This window comes from Vulpes vulpes, chromosome 12 (assembly GCF_048418805.1).
Source record: "Vulpes vulpes isolate BD-2025 chromosome 12, VulVul3, whole genome shotgun sequence".
Taxonomy (NCBI): Eukaryota; Metazoa; Chordata; class Mammalia; order Carnivora; family Canidae; genus Vulpes; species Vulpes vulpes.
In genome coordinates, this window is record NC_132791.1 from 96393416 (window position 1) to 96403894 (window position 10479).

General features: G+C 42.4%; 1 non-coding gene across 1 annotated transcript; it reads left to right on the forward strand.

Annotated features, from left to right (window-relative positions):
- Nucleotides 1-286: 286 nt before the first annotated feature.
- Nucleotides 287-359, forward strand: TRNAK-CUU (transfer RNA lysine (anticodon CUU)). Its single transcript has one exon. It is a non-coding gene; the product is annotated as a tRNA-Lys (tRNA).
- The last annotated feature ends 10120 nt before the right edge of the window (nt 360-10479 follow it).

The following is a 10479-nucleotide window of genomic DNA, read 5'->3' on the forward strand; positions in this document are numbered from 1 at the left end:
TTTGGTACTAGCAAGTTATCTCAGGGAAACTGTATGTGTGCGTCTAAAGTAATGCTTTAAGGGGCCCCTGGGCACTTCAGTTGGTTAGGCATCTGACTCATGGTTCTGGCTCAGGTCATGACCTCAGGGTCATGGGATTGAACCCTGTGTTGGGCTCCCCACTTAGCAGAGAGTCTGCTTGTCTCCTGCTCCCTCTGCCCCTCCTTCCTCTCTCTCTCACACACACTCTCTAAGAAATAAATAAATCTTTAAAAATAAAATAAGGTAAAATACTGCTTTAAGGGGTGCCTGGCTGGCTCAGTTGGTAGAGCATGAGATTCTTAATCTCAGGGTCATGAGTTCAAGCCCCACACTAGGTGTGAAGCCTATTTATAATAAAATTCAGCAAAAAACAATGCTTTAAGATTTCTCCCATATTTTAAATAGCTAGGGATCCCTGGGTGGCTCAGTGGTTTAGCACCTGCCTTTGGCCCAGGGCGTGATCCTGGAGTCTTGGGATCGAGTCACACATTGGGGTCTCTGCGTAGAGCCTGCTTCTCCCTCTGCCTGTGTCTCTGCCTCTCTGTGTGTCTCTCTTGAATAAATAAATAAGATCTTAAAAAAAAAATAAATTGCTAAAAGCAGACCAGGCTTAAGTCTCTTTGGGCCTCTGCAGACCCAGTCTGTGCTGCTCCATGGCCTGGGATGTTGACATATGAGAATTCCATCAACAGACTTCCTTCCTCTGCCTTCTAGTTGGATTCAGACAAGGAGAGGCATCGATGCAAATCTGGAGAGTGGGATGAGAGAGAGAGATCTAGGTTCTCTTCCTCCTGAGCTGTGTCACCACAGGAGCTGTGTCACCATTTAGGAGGACTGCCCTCATTGAACAGTTGCCTTTGGTTCTGATAATTATTCCCTCCCCTCCCCCTGCTGCTGCTAGCCCAGGATCCTGCCTGACATCTTATTGAGTTCCCTAACTCTGCCCATACCTCTGTACCGTAACATCTTTGTGAAACTCTCCTCAAATTACCCTGTTGGGCTGTGCCATCTTGTTCTTGCCTGAACCCTGCCAGACACCTATTGAGCACAGTGCTTTACGCATGGCAGGGCACTCAATAAAGCCTTTTTAAATTTAGTGAAAAAGAGTGGTCTGACAGTTCTGATATCTGCACTCAAAGATTGTTTATTTTAGGGTGACCAGTTGTCCTGGTTTGCTTGGGTCTGAGGGGAGCTCCCAGGATGTGGGACTTTTTGTTTTCAAATTGGGACAGTTTTAGGCAAACCAGATAAGTTGGTCACCTGTAGCCTATACTCTTTTAAGGTTTCCCATTGGTTTAGAAAAAGATTATCTTATCTTTGAAAAGATTTCTAGGATCATATTTAAGCTAAAGTTATTTTGCTCAATAGAGTCTTTCCTACTAATGAGAAAATGTGTGTCTGAAATGCTTCTCTGAAGGCACATTGGTGTAATGTGAACACAGGATGCATTATTTTGTCTGTTCAACTCTGTTTACTCTCCAGAGGAAGTCACCCAAGGAACTAGTGAGGCATCGGGAGTGATGCATAAATGCTTACCAAGAAGTTTTGAGTGAATAGAGTGACCAAGTACATTGCAATGAAAAATGGGGCTGCTTGAATATGGTTTTCTGATTAAAAAAAAACAACACTTTGGGGCATTTTAAGTGACAGTTTTCTGTATCCCAGTCCTTCCAGTGTGCTGTTATCTTGAGAACATGGGAAGATATTTGCATATTATGAAAAACGTATTTTATTGCTTTGTGTAACTAATTTCATTTGTTGGTAATTTTAATTCCTATGAGAATTAAGGAAGAGAATTCCGAAGAAAAGAAAAGCAACTACCTCAAACAAAGCTAACATTTTAAGAAGAAATCTTTATTTACATGTTGAATATAGTTGGATTATTTTATTTTATTTTTTCCCCCAACAGAAACATGTTTATCAAATGACAATATTAACAGCCATCACACTGCTTTAGTAAATAGACTACCTGGGAGGAGGAAATTTAATAGGGTTAGAAATCCACCACAATCTAAATGCTTTTCAATTCAAGATATTATTTTCTGGTAGGAGAGCTTTTGAATATTCACCACAGGAAGCCAGAATTGCAAATATGTATCCCTTTACCCCTGCCATTTACTCTCAATTTTCTTGATCTACTTGTTCTCCAAATCATTGTTCCCTTCTAAGAGTTGGACAAGTTATTTAAAACAAATTGGTAATATTGGCTGGCTAAATGAGCATTTAATAATTTACCTCCGGTATCTCAAGAGAGCTCCCTTTGGTATTATCTCTGCACTGAAATGGCTGTTGTCAATGTGGTTTTCCAACCATAAACTACTATAGGGAATGTGTGAAAGATATTGATCTAAGTGTCTTAGCTTCAGCTGGTTGTATAAACATTTATTGAATGCCTACTATGTGTAAGAAGATAATAGAAAATCAAATTTCACAATAGGAAGGTACTAACTGAAACATCAAACTAATGGAGAGAAAAAAATCAGTAGTCACTCATTTTGGTTAGGTTTTAAAACATTGCATTTAAAAAAACATATAGGTATTTTTAGGCTGAATTTTCAAGATTGGATTCCCTTTTTCTTTTGTAATGTGAAATTTGTAAGAATTTAACTAAGTGTTTATAAGTAACATTTTTTTTTTTCAGAGAAATGTGAGAACATGAAATGAGATCCTAGAGTCCCACAGTAAATTTTCCATGGCCTCCCTGGCTTGCCCACAGATGTGCTTTGCAAGATTAGGATGTGATGCTTGTGGCTGATAATGCAGTGGAATTTGTTACTGGACTTAGTAATTATTGGTCATAATCCTGAGTTGTTATTACCATTGAGATGGGCTGCAGAAATGAACACAAAGGCCAAGGGACCTGTGCCTCTATTGAACAGAGAGGGGAAGGTGGGATCCAAAACCAAATTTTCTTTGGTGGCAATTCTCTTTCTCCATAAAGGCAATAGAAGGTAGGTTGGAGAAATGACAAAAGACCTTAAAAATGGAAATGTTGGTGATCATGTCAGTGCAGAAATTGTGCTGATGAAAGATCAAGAAAATCTCACATTGCAAATGGACCAATTATCTGATTTTAACTCAAAATGCCTCATCCTGGCTAATAATGGTGTGCTTTGAGGTTTATCAGTCAGGGGTTCAGACCATAAGAGTTCTCCGGTCCTTGTTTTCTTCATTATAGCTTTATTCCTTTGGCTCCAGACACCATTTTTATGTTCAGGAAAATGGGTCATTAAAAGCCATAAAAAGCGAATATCTTATTGATTAAAGCAGTTAGGTAATAGTCAGCCCAGGTCTTGTAAGAATGGAGATCAAGATTGGTGTACGGTTGAGGAGGGAGTACCACCTGATGTGTGAGGAGTTCTTCAAGGAGAGGAAGATGAGCTCAAAGTTTAAACTGTTTGATGTTAAATTTTGTCCAAGGACAATGTGTATTAATCCAGTGAAACATATCTTTTGGCCCTGGAATTCCACTTTAAAAAATTTATATTAAGAAAAAAAAGCCAAAATACTTGTGCAGAAGTGTACACACAACGATGTTTATCACAATATCATTTAAGAGCAGTTTAAAAGTGAAAGTAACCTAAATATCTGTCAATAGGGGTTGGAATTTTCTGCCCTGAACCCAAAATGATGATGTAGATGTGTATGTCAAGGAAGGCCATGGCATATTATTTACAGAGTTAAAGAGAAAATAATTCCAAAGGTTATGTCTAACATAACCCAATTGTTGTTTTTAAAAAATATTAAAGTAAAAAATGGAATTAATATGTAGATATTAACTTGCATTATTTATTTTGCAAAGCTTGTTACTATATATTATTTCTGGGTACTAGGAATAGGAATGACTTTTTTTTTTTTAACTTGCTTGAAACTTTGTGCAGGTATTACTGTAAAAATCTGAAAAACAACAAAAACAAAAAACTTTCAGTTTTAAAAACTGAAGTACAACTTTGCCTAAGCAGTCCTTTTGACTCTAGGTCCTGGGTACATCAGCTGCATCAGGAAGTCTCTTTGCTAGGAAATGAAAAGCCCCATCTATACATGGGGTCTGGAAGCTGTAGCAGTAAAAGCACCTCAGTAGCCCAACCTGAGTCAGGGAACTGAGAAAAAAACACTTTCAAACATGACTTTGGACTCTACTTCTCATCTGCCCTTCTCTTCCTGATTTCTGACCCATGTTCCTGCCACCCGCTATTACTTGCCTCTGAATTTCCCACTGATTTCAAACTCAACATTCCTAAAACTGACTGGGATCTCCACCAGGTCTCTGATGGGATGCAATCTGTCCCCCGTTTGACCTTCCATAGTTCTTTGTAACCTCTACTGGGACACCTGTCTCCTGGGACACCTGTGTCCTGCGACCTGTATCATATTGATTTGGACATCTGTCTTATTCTTCTTGCAGAATGAAAGCTCCTTAAGGCAGTGTTTTTGCCTTACTCTTGGCTATCTCCCCCCAAAGCACCAAATTCTGTGCTCCTCTGATGGGAGGCACCAAAACCACATACAGGAAATCACTGAGAGAATGGACAGATGACTTCTGCAGGTTGCTAGCTCTCATGACATCTGGGCTTGCTTGTTATTTCTTAGCAATGTAGAGAACCACTTTCTCGCTCTCTTTTGCCCTGTTGAAAATCCAGGCCTGCCTTAGTAGAGATAAGGCAGAGAGAATTAGTGCTGCCCTTCTCTGATACTTGTAAACACAGGGTGTAGGATGTGCTATCATTTGAGGAAGTGGAAAATGGTACCCAGCCAACTATTTCTTGGGTCATTAAAAGTTATTAAAGAAAGCAATAAGAGACATGAAAGTAACCATTGCAATAAAGTGGAAGCTCTAGCTCAAAAAAAAAATTAATTTAGAGAAGCCAGATGGGAGAAGATTTGGAGAATAGAAGGAGAATGCAGGAGAGGAGGAGTCGTCAGAACAGTTCCAGAACGATGGCTATGGAATAACCAGAATGCTTCTGTTGAATCATGTCTGCATAGGTACCGGTAAAATGAGTACTTTTCAATAAAAGGGGTCCCTCTAAGAATTCTTCCCTACTGCGTCAGAACCAGTCTGGGTGCTGGAAGGTCTTTCTTACCATTGTTTCACTTCAGAGATCTCTGCCTAGTAGTACTACTCCCTGGATTGCCAGTTCTTATTCCTGCTTTCCCCCAGGCCGGTCTGTGTCCTGCCTGGAATGCCATAAAATTCTTCTGGGGTCTCTGCGTTCTCTGATCACCACCTGCAATTACAATCCCCCCAAGAGGAATTTACTAATGTCATTGGAAAACGAAGTCTCACAGCATTTAACTACTTTCCCAAGGTCCACGTTGAATTTGAGAGTGAGCCAGCATTTTGTGCTTGTGCGGTGGAAGCAATAAATACCATTCAGCACCGCTTCCAAGTAGCAATGCATTTAAAATGATAAAGGATAAAAAACAGTTTTCAAAATCGTCAGTCCTGCTCTGCACCACAGCGGATGTTAACATCTTGCTTACCTGCCATGTATAATTGCAATATATCGAAGAGTTTGTGAGCCAAGTGGCCTGATGTTCATTGTGAGGGTCAGAGGCTACTATTTGCGGTTATGAACATTTGTTGGCCTCCTACCTTGAGGACCAACTTGGTGCTTCTTTTTACCACTAAGAGACTAGTGGACATAACGATGACAAGGAGGTGGCCACTGTCCTCCAGTGTAGTAGGATGACAAAGACGCAGCTGAACAACTCATACAAAAGATGTGAAAACGAGGAAGTAATGTGGGGTTCACGTGGAGGGGGGAAAGTGATTCATTCGGAGGCAGGGAGAGCAGGAGCAAAGGCACAGAGGCCCTGGCAAGAAGGTTGTGTTTTCAGAGCAGGGGGTGGATTGACAGGCTTGTGTAAGAGGATGTATGGAAACATGTAGTCAGAGCTGGAGTTGGAAAGCCCATACCTTTTGGAATTGGTTTTGGATAAATAGAAAAACCTGAGGCCATTCCCCTTGGCTTTTAAGACACTCATCTTGAAAACTCTTTTAATTCATGTTGTATAGAGCTGAGCAGAACCCTAACTAGGGTGGTACATCGTCACTGCTGCAGACACAGGGAATTGGGAGAAATGAGGTTTCCCTAAACCAGTAAGAAGGCTTAAGGCATTCAGGGATGGCCAGCGCCACCCCACACTCCTGGCTGGGGAATGTGTGACATGACCCTCTTGGGCTGATAGCATCCTCAGCTTGTCCAGCTGTCCTGACTGGGCTCCATATGAATGGCAGCTCTCTTTTACATCATAGTTTAATTTGAGATCAAATTGTGCTTTTCTTGGAAGCTACCTTTATGCTTTAAGTCAGGGAATGTTTAGCTTTCAGCTGCAGAAGCTAATGGCTAGGGAGCATGACCCCCACCCCCTCCCCGCCCAGGTTAACCAGCAGCAAAGCTATAAAGGGGCCTTTGGCCTCTTGAACCATAATGATAATATATTTATTGAGATCTTAGTATATACCAGGCATGGCATTGAGCATTGCAGATGTATTCTCTAATTTAATCTTCATAACAGCTCTGTGAGCAAGATTCTTTAATTCTTATTTGACAGATGAGGAATTGTAGCTTATAAAAGTGAACTTCAAAAAAAAAAAAAAAAAAAGTGAACTTCCTTGAAGTCATGCTGTTAGTGGTGAAGCTGGGACTTGAACCCAGGCACTGTGATGTTCTTACTCTTATCCCCTTTCCACCGTTTGAAATCTGATTTTTAGAAAAGGCATTAGAGACGTACGGATGCCAAGTGTAAATACCTATGGAGAGGCAATGTGGGTAGGAGTTAGGGATATGGACCGTGTAGTCGACCTGACCTGAGTGTGCATACTGGCTCCATACCTTGCCCGTGTGACCAGACAAAAGACCTAACCTTACTGCAGCTTTCAGAGTCCACGCTTGTAAGATGCTACTGACAGCTCCACATCGATTGTCCAAAGTGTAAAATGCAATAGTATACACGACTGCGTGGCCCGTGGTATGCTCTCAATAAATGTGAGCTCTTGTTGTTATCCATAAGGAGTTCTGTATGCATTGTCCACCACTGGGATATTTGTGTTTTACTAATCAAATACCACTTAAGCCAAAAGAAATTAATCTAATGGAAGAACTTGTAAGAATCTGTACTCAATTGTTTTTTAATTAAGTAATATGCAAATAGCAGGGCACCTGAGTGGCTCAGTTGGTTAAGTGTCTGCCTTCAGCTTAGGTCATGATCTCAGGGTCCTGGGATGGAGCCCCGCAGCAGGCTCTCTGCTCAGCAGGGAGTCTGCTTTTCTCTTTCTTTCCCTCTACCCCTCCCCTCTGCTCATGTGCTTGCTATCTCTCTCTCTCTCTCTCTCTCCCTCAGATAAATAAATAACATCTTTTTTAAAAAAGATAATATACAAATACTCAATGGTTAGAAGCCCAAGTAATACAGATGACCAAATTGTCTTTAAACACCCACTTGGGGGATCCCTGGGTGGCGCAGCGGTTTGGCGCCTGCCTTTGGCCCAGGGCGCGATCCTGGAGACCGGGGATCGAATCCCACGTCGGGCTTCCGGTGCATGGAGCCTGCTTCTCCCTCTGCCTGTGTCTCTGCCTCTCTGTCTCTCTCTGTGTGACTATCATAAATAAATAAAAATTAAAAAACAAAAAAAACAAAAAACACCCACTTGGTAGAATCTGGCTCGTCCTCAATTCTGTGGGGGAGCCCCCTGAAGGGGGCAGAGAGGTCCTTCCTTGGCATCTGGAAGTGATGCTTGCAGGCCACCTTATTGGGGGGCTGGCTTTTCTCCAGCCTTATTGTTCAAGGCTCCTACTCTCACTGTTCTTATTAAAAGCACAGCTGGGGATCATGTATGTAAGGAATGGAGGTGTCTAGTAGGCGGAGAAAGATTCAAGGTGGCAGTTCTAGCCCTGCTCTGTCCCTAACTGGCTGTGTGATCTGAGCCCTCACCTCTTGACTGTAGAATGAGGATTTGAAGTTAGAGTCATCAGTCCTGTCTCCAGGGCCATTTTGCTCTACGTCTGCACATGATACATGCAGGAGTGATGAAGCACTTCCATGCTAAGAGTTGCCCAGGGTCACATACTTCCTGAGTGGTGGAGCTAAGACTAGAAAGAACCCCTCACACCTAGTCCTCAGGGCTTGCATAGCTGTAGTAAATACTCACTTAAATGCTCTGTTTAATGCTTTGTAAATGCTTTGTTGACTGTTCTCTCATCCAAGTTCTCATAAACAGGAGTCATTTCCATTTCTATAATCCTCTGGCCCTATCATTCTAAATCTTCTTTTTCTCTCTGAGACTAGCAGAGTTGTCCCAGGATTTCAATAAATCAAGTTTCTTTCTGCCCTAGCTTGGAAGATCCCAGTGTGATAGAACACAGGGCACAAGAGAGCCCACCTTCAAGCAGCTGCCCTGTTCCTGAGAGCTCCTTCAGCTGTGCCTGGGAAGGTGGCTTTACTCCCCCACAGGTGTCCTACGTCTCTAATCAAAACCATCAACTGCTGAGAATGGGGAGAGCAGCCACTTGTGTAGACCCAACCCTTCCTGTCTTCTTCGCTCCCCTTATTACACTATTTCTATCTTCATCCGAGACCCTGCCAACAGCTTTGACCAGGAAGAAATTCAGAGGAATTTCTGGCATCTCTGCCACCCCCCCAGGAATGAAAATTACTTCAATGTCTACCAATGACTTGGGATAACAGAACTATTATTGCTCAAGTGCAGAATTCTGGTTCTCTTGCTGCCACATGCTCCCGGCCTGAAATCCTTCAGCTTGATGGCAGCAGGGTCTATTTCTACTAAACTGTTGTTTTGAAATTTTCTACTGCAGTGATGCCCTGTCCTCCTGTAGCCTCTGCTGAAGCCTCTCACCGGACCAGCTCAGATATGTAGTTTCTCCGTCCACCCAGAAGACAAACCCACATAGACACAAAAAATGATCATCAAGGAAGATTTTCAGAAAATAGCTTCAATTACCCTGAGCACTGTGGTTCTGGGCTGGTCTCTGGGCTCTGTTCCCAAATCCGCCCGGTGAATGACCCACCCCTGGGGAAGACAGCTCATAAGGCAAAGTCGGAGAAGTGACAAGAAGGCTTTCTGCTCTCCTCAAGGAGAAATCTGAGGAGATTCCAGTGTGGCAAGGACCCAGCAAGGAGGGAACCCATGAAGACGGAAGAAGGAAAGTCATGATTAAGCAACCAGACAACAAGAGCTACAGGTCTCAGTAGACTTAAGTAATTTTTATCTTGACTCTCCCATTCACTAGGTGTGGGACCTCCAATAAATCACTTTCGTCATATCCTTATCTGTAACAGTGTTGGATTAAAGCAGCCCTTCTGGAGAAAGCATTCAGTTAGCACACTATCTCTTCTCCACGCTGGCGAGGGGCTAGGTGGAGGGAGGAGGGGAGAGAATCTTCAGCTGTGGTTCTTGGCCCTGGGGAGTTGGTGATCTTGTTGGGAGACCAGGACATGGACTAGTGGTGGTGATAAATTTGTTGTGTGGGATTTTGTGCTGAATCCCAAGGCTTTTTTTCCACTACAGGAATTTAGAATGGGGCAAGAGCAGAGGACTGGGAAAGCTTCTTGGAGGAGATAAAATACAGGAAGGGCCATGAAAGGTGGTTAGAATGTTAGGAGGGAAGAGGAGAAAGGAAATTTCCAGGTGAGAAGAGCAAAGAACAAAGACCGGAACAGGGTGCATCTGTGGAATTGGGAGAGTTGCCTGCTGGAGGAAGTGGCTGAATAAAGTTTGTAGATGGGGCCCATTATGTAAGCCTTGAAAGCCATTGGATTTTTTTCCTTTCTTCCTTCCTTCCTGTTTGTGTATCTATTACATAAGTCATCTAGAAGTCTTTGGCTGGGGAGATTTGGGAGTAAGGTGTGCATGAGAGTTGTGTTTTTAAAAGATTTGTTTCTGGTATCAAAATTTTAGAAGTAAACTTGATTAAATTAAGAGTGACCAAACAGGCAGTGGTTCTTAGCCCTGGTGGTGCACTGAGAAATTATATACCTTGGCTCCTTCTCTCGAGATTCTGATTCATTTGGTCTGGGGAGAAAGTCTGAGCATAGTCCCTTCTTTTCATTTTTCTCCCTCCCTCCCCGTTTCCCTCCCTCCCACCCTCCCTCTTTTCTCTCTCTTTCTGCAGCTATTTGGATGTGAGGAGGATAAGGCCCTGAAATAAAACAGTTGCAATTGAAATGGAGAATTAAGATAAAGAGACATTATAAGGGTAAAAGTGCCAGGTGCCTTGCTAATGAGACATAGGGAATGAAAGAGAGATTCCATTTATTTTTTTGAAATATTTGTTGAGTACTTACCATATGCCTCTAAATCAGAAGCTATAAGAAATTCAGATGGCAAGACCCTGGTCCTGTCTTTAAGGAGCCAATGTCTAGTAGATGACAAAGAAAATAACTATAACACGAGGAGTATATGGAAACTGGTGTAGAGATACACAGAGAGGAGAG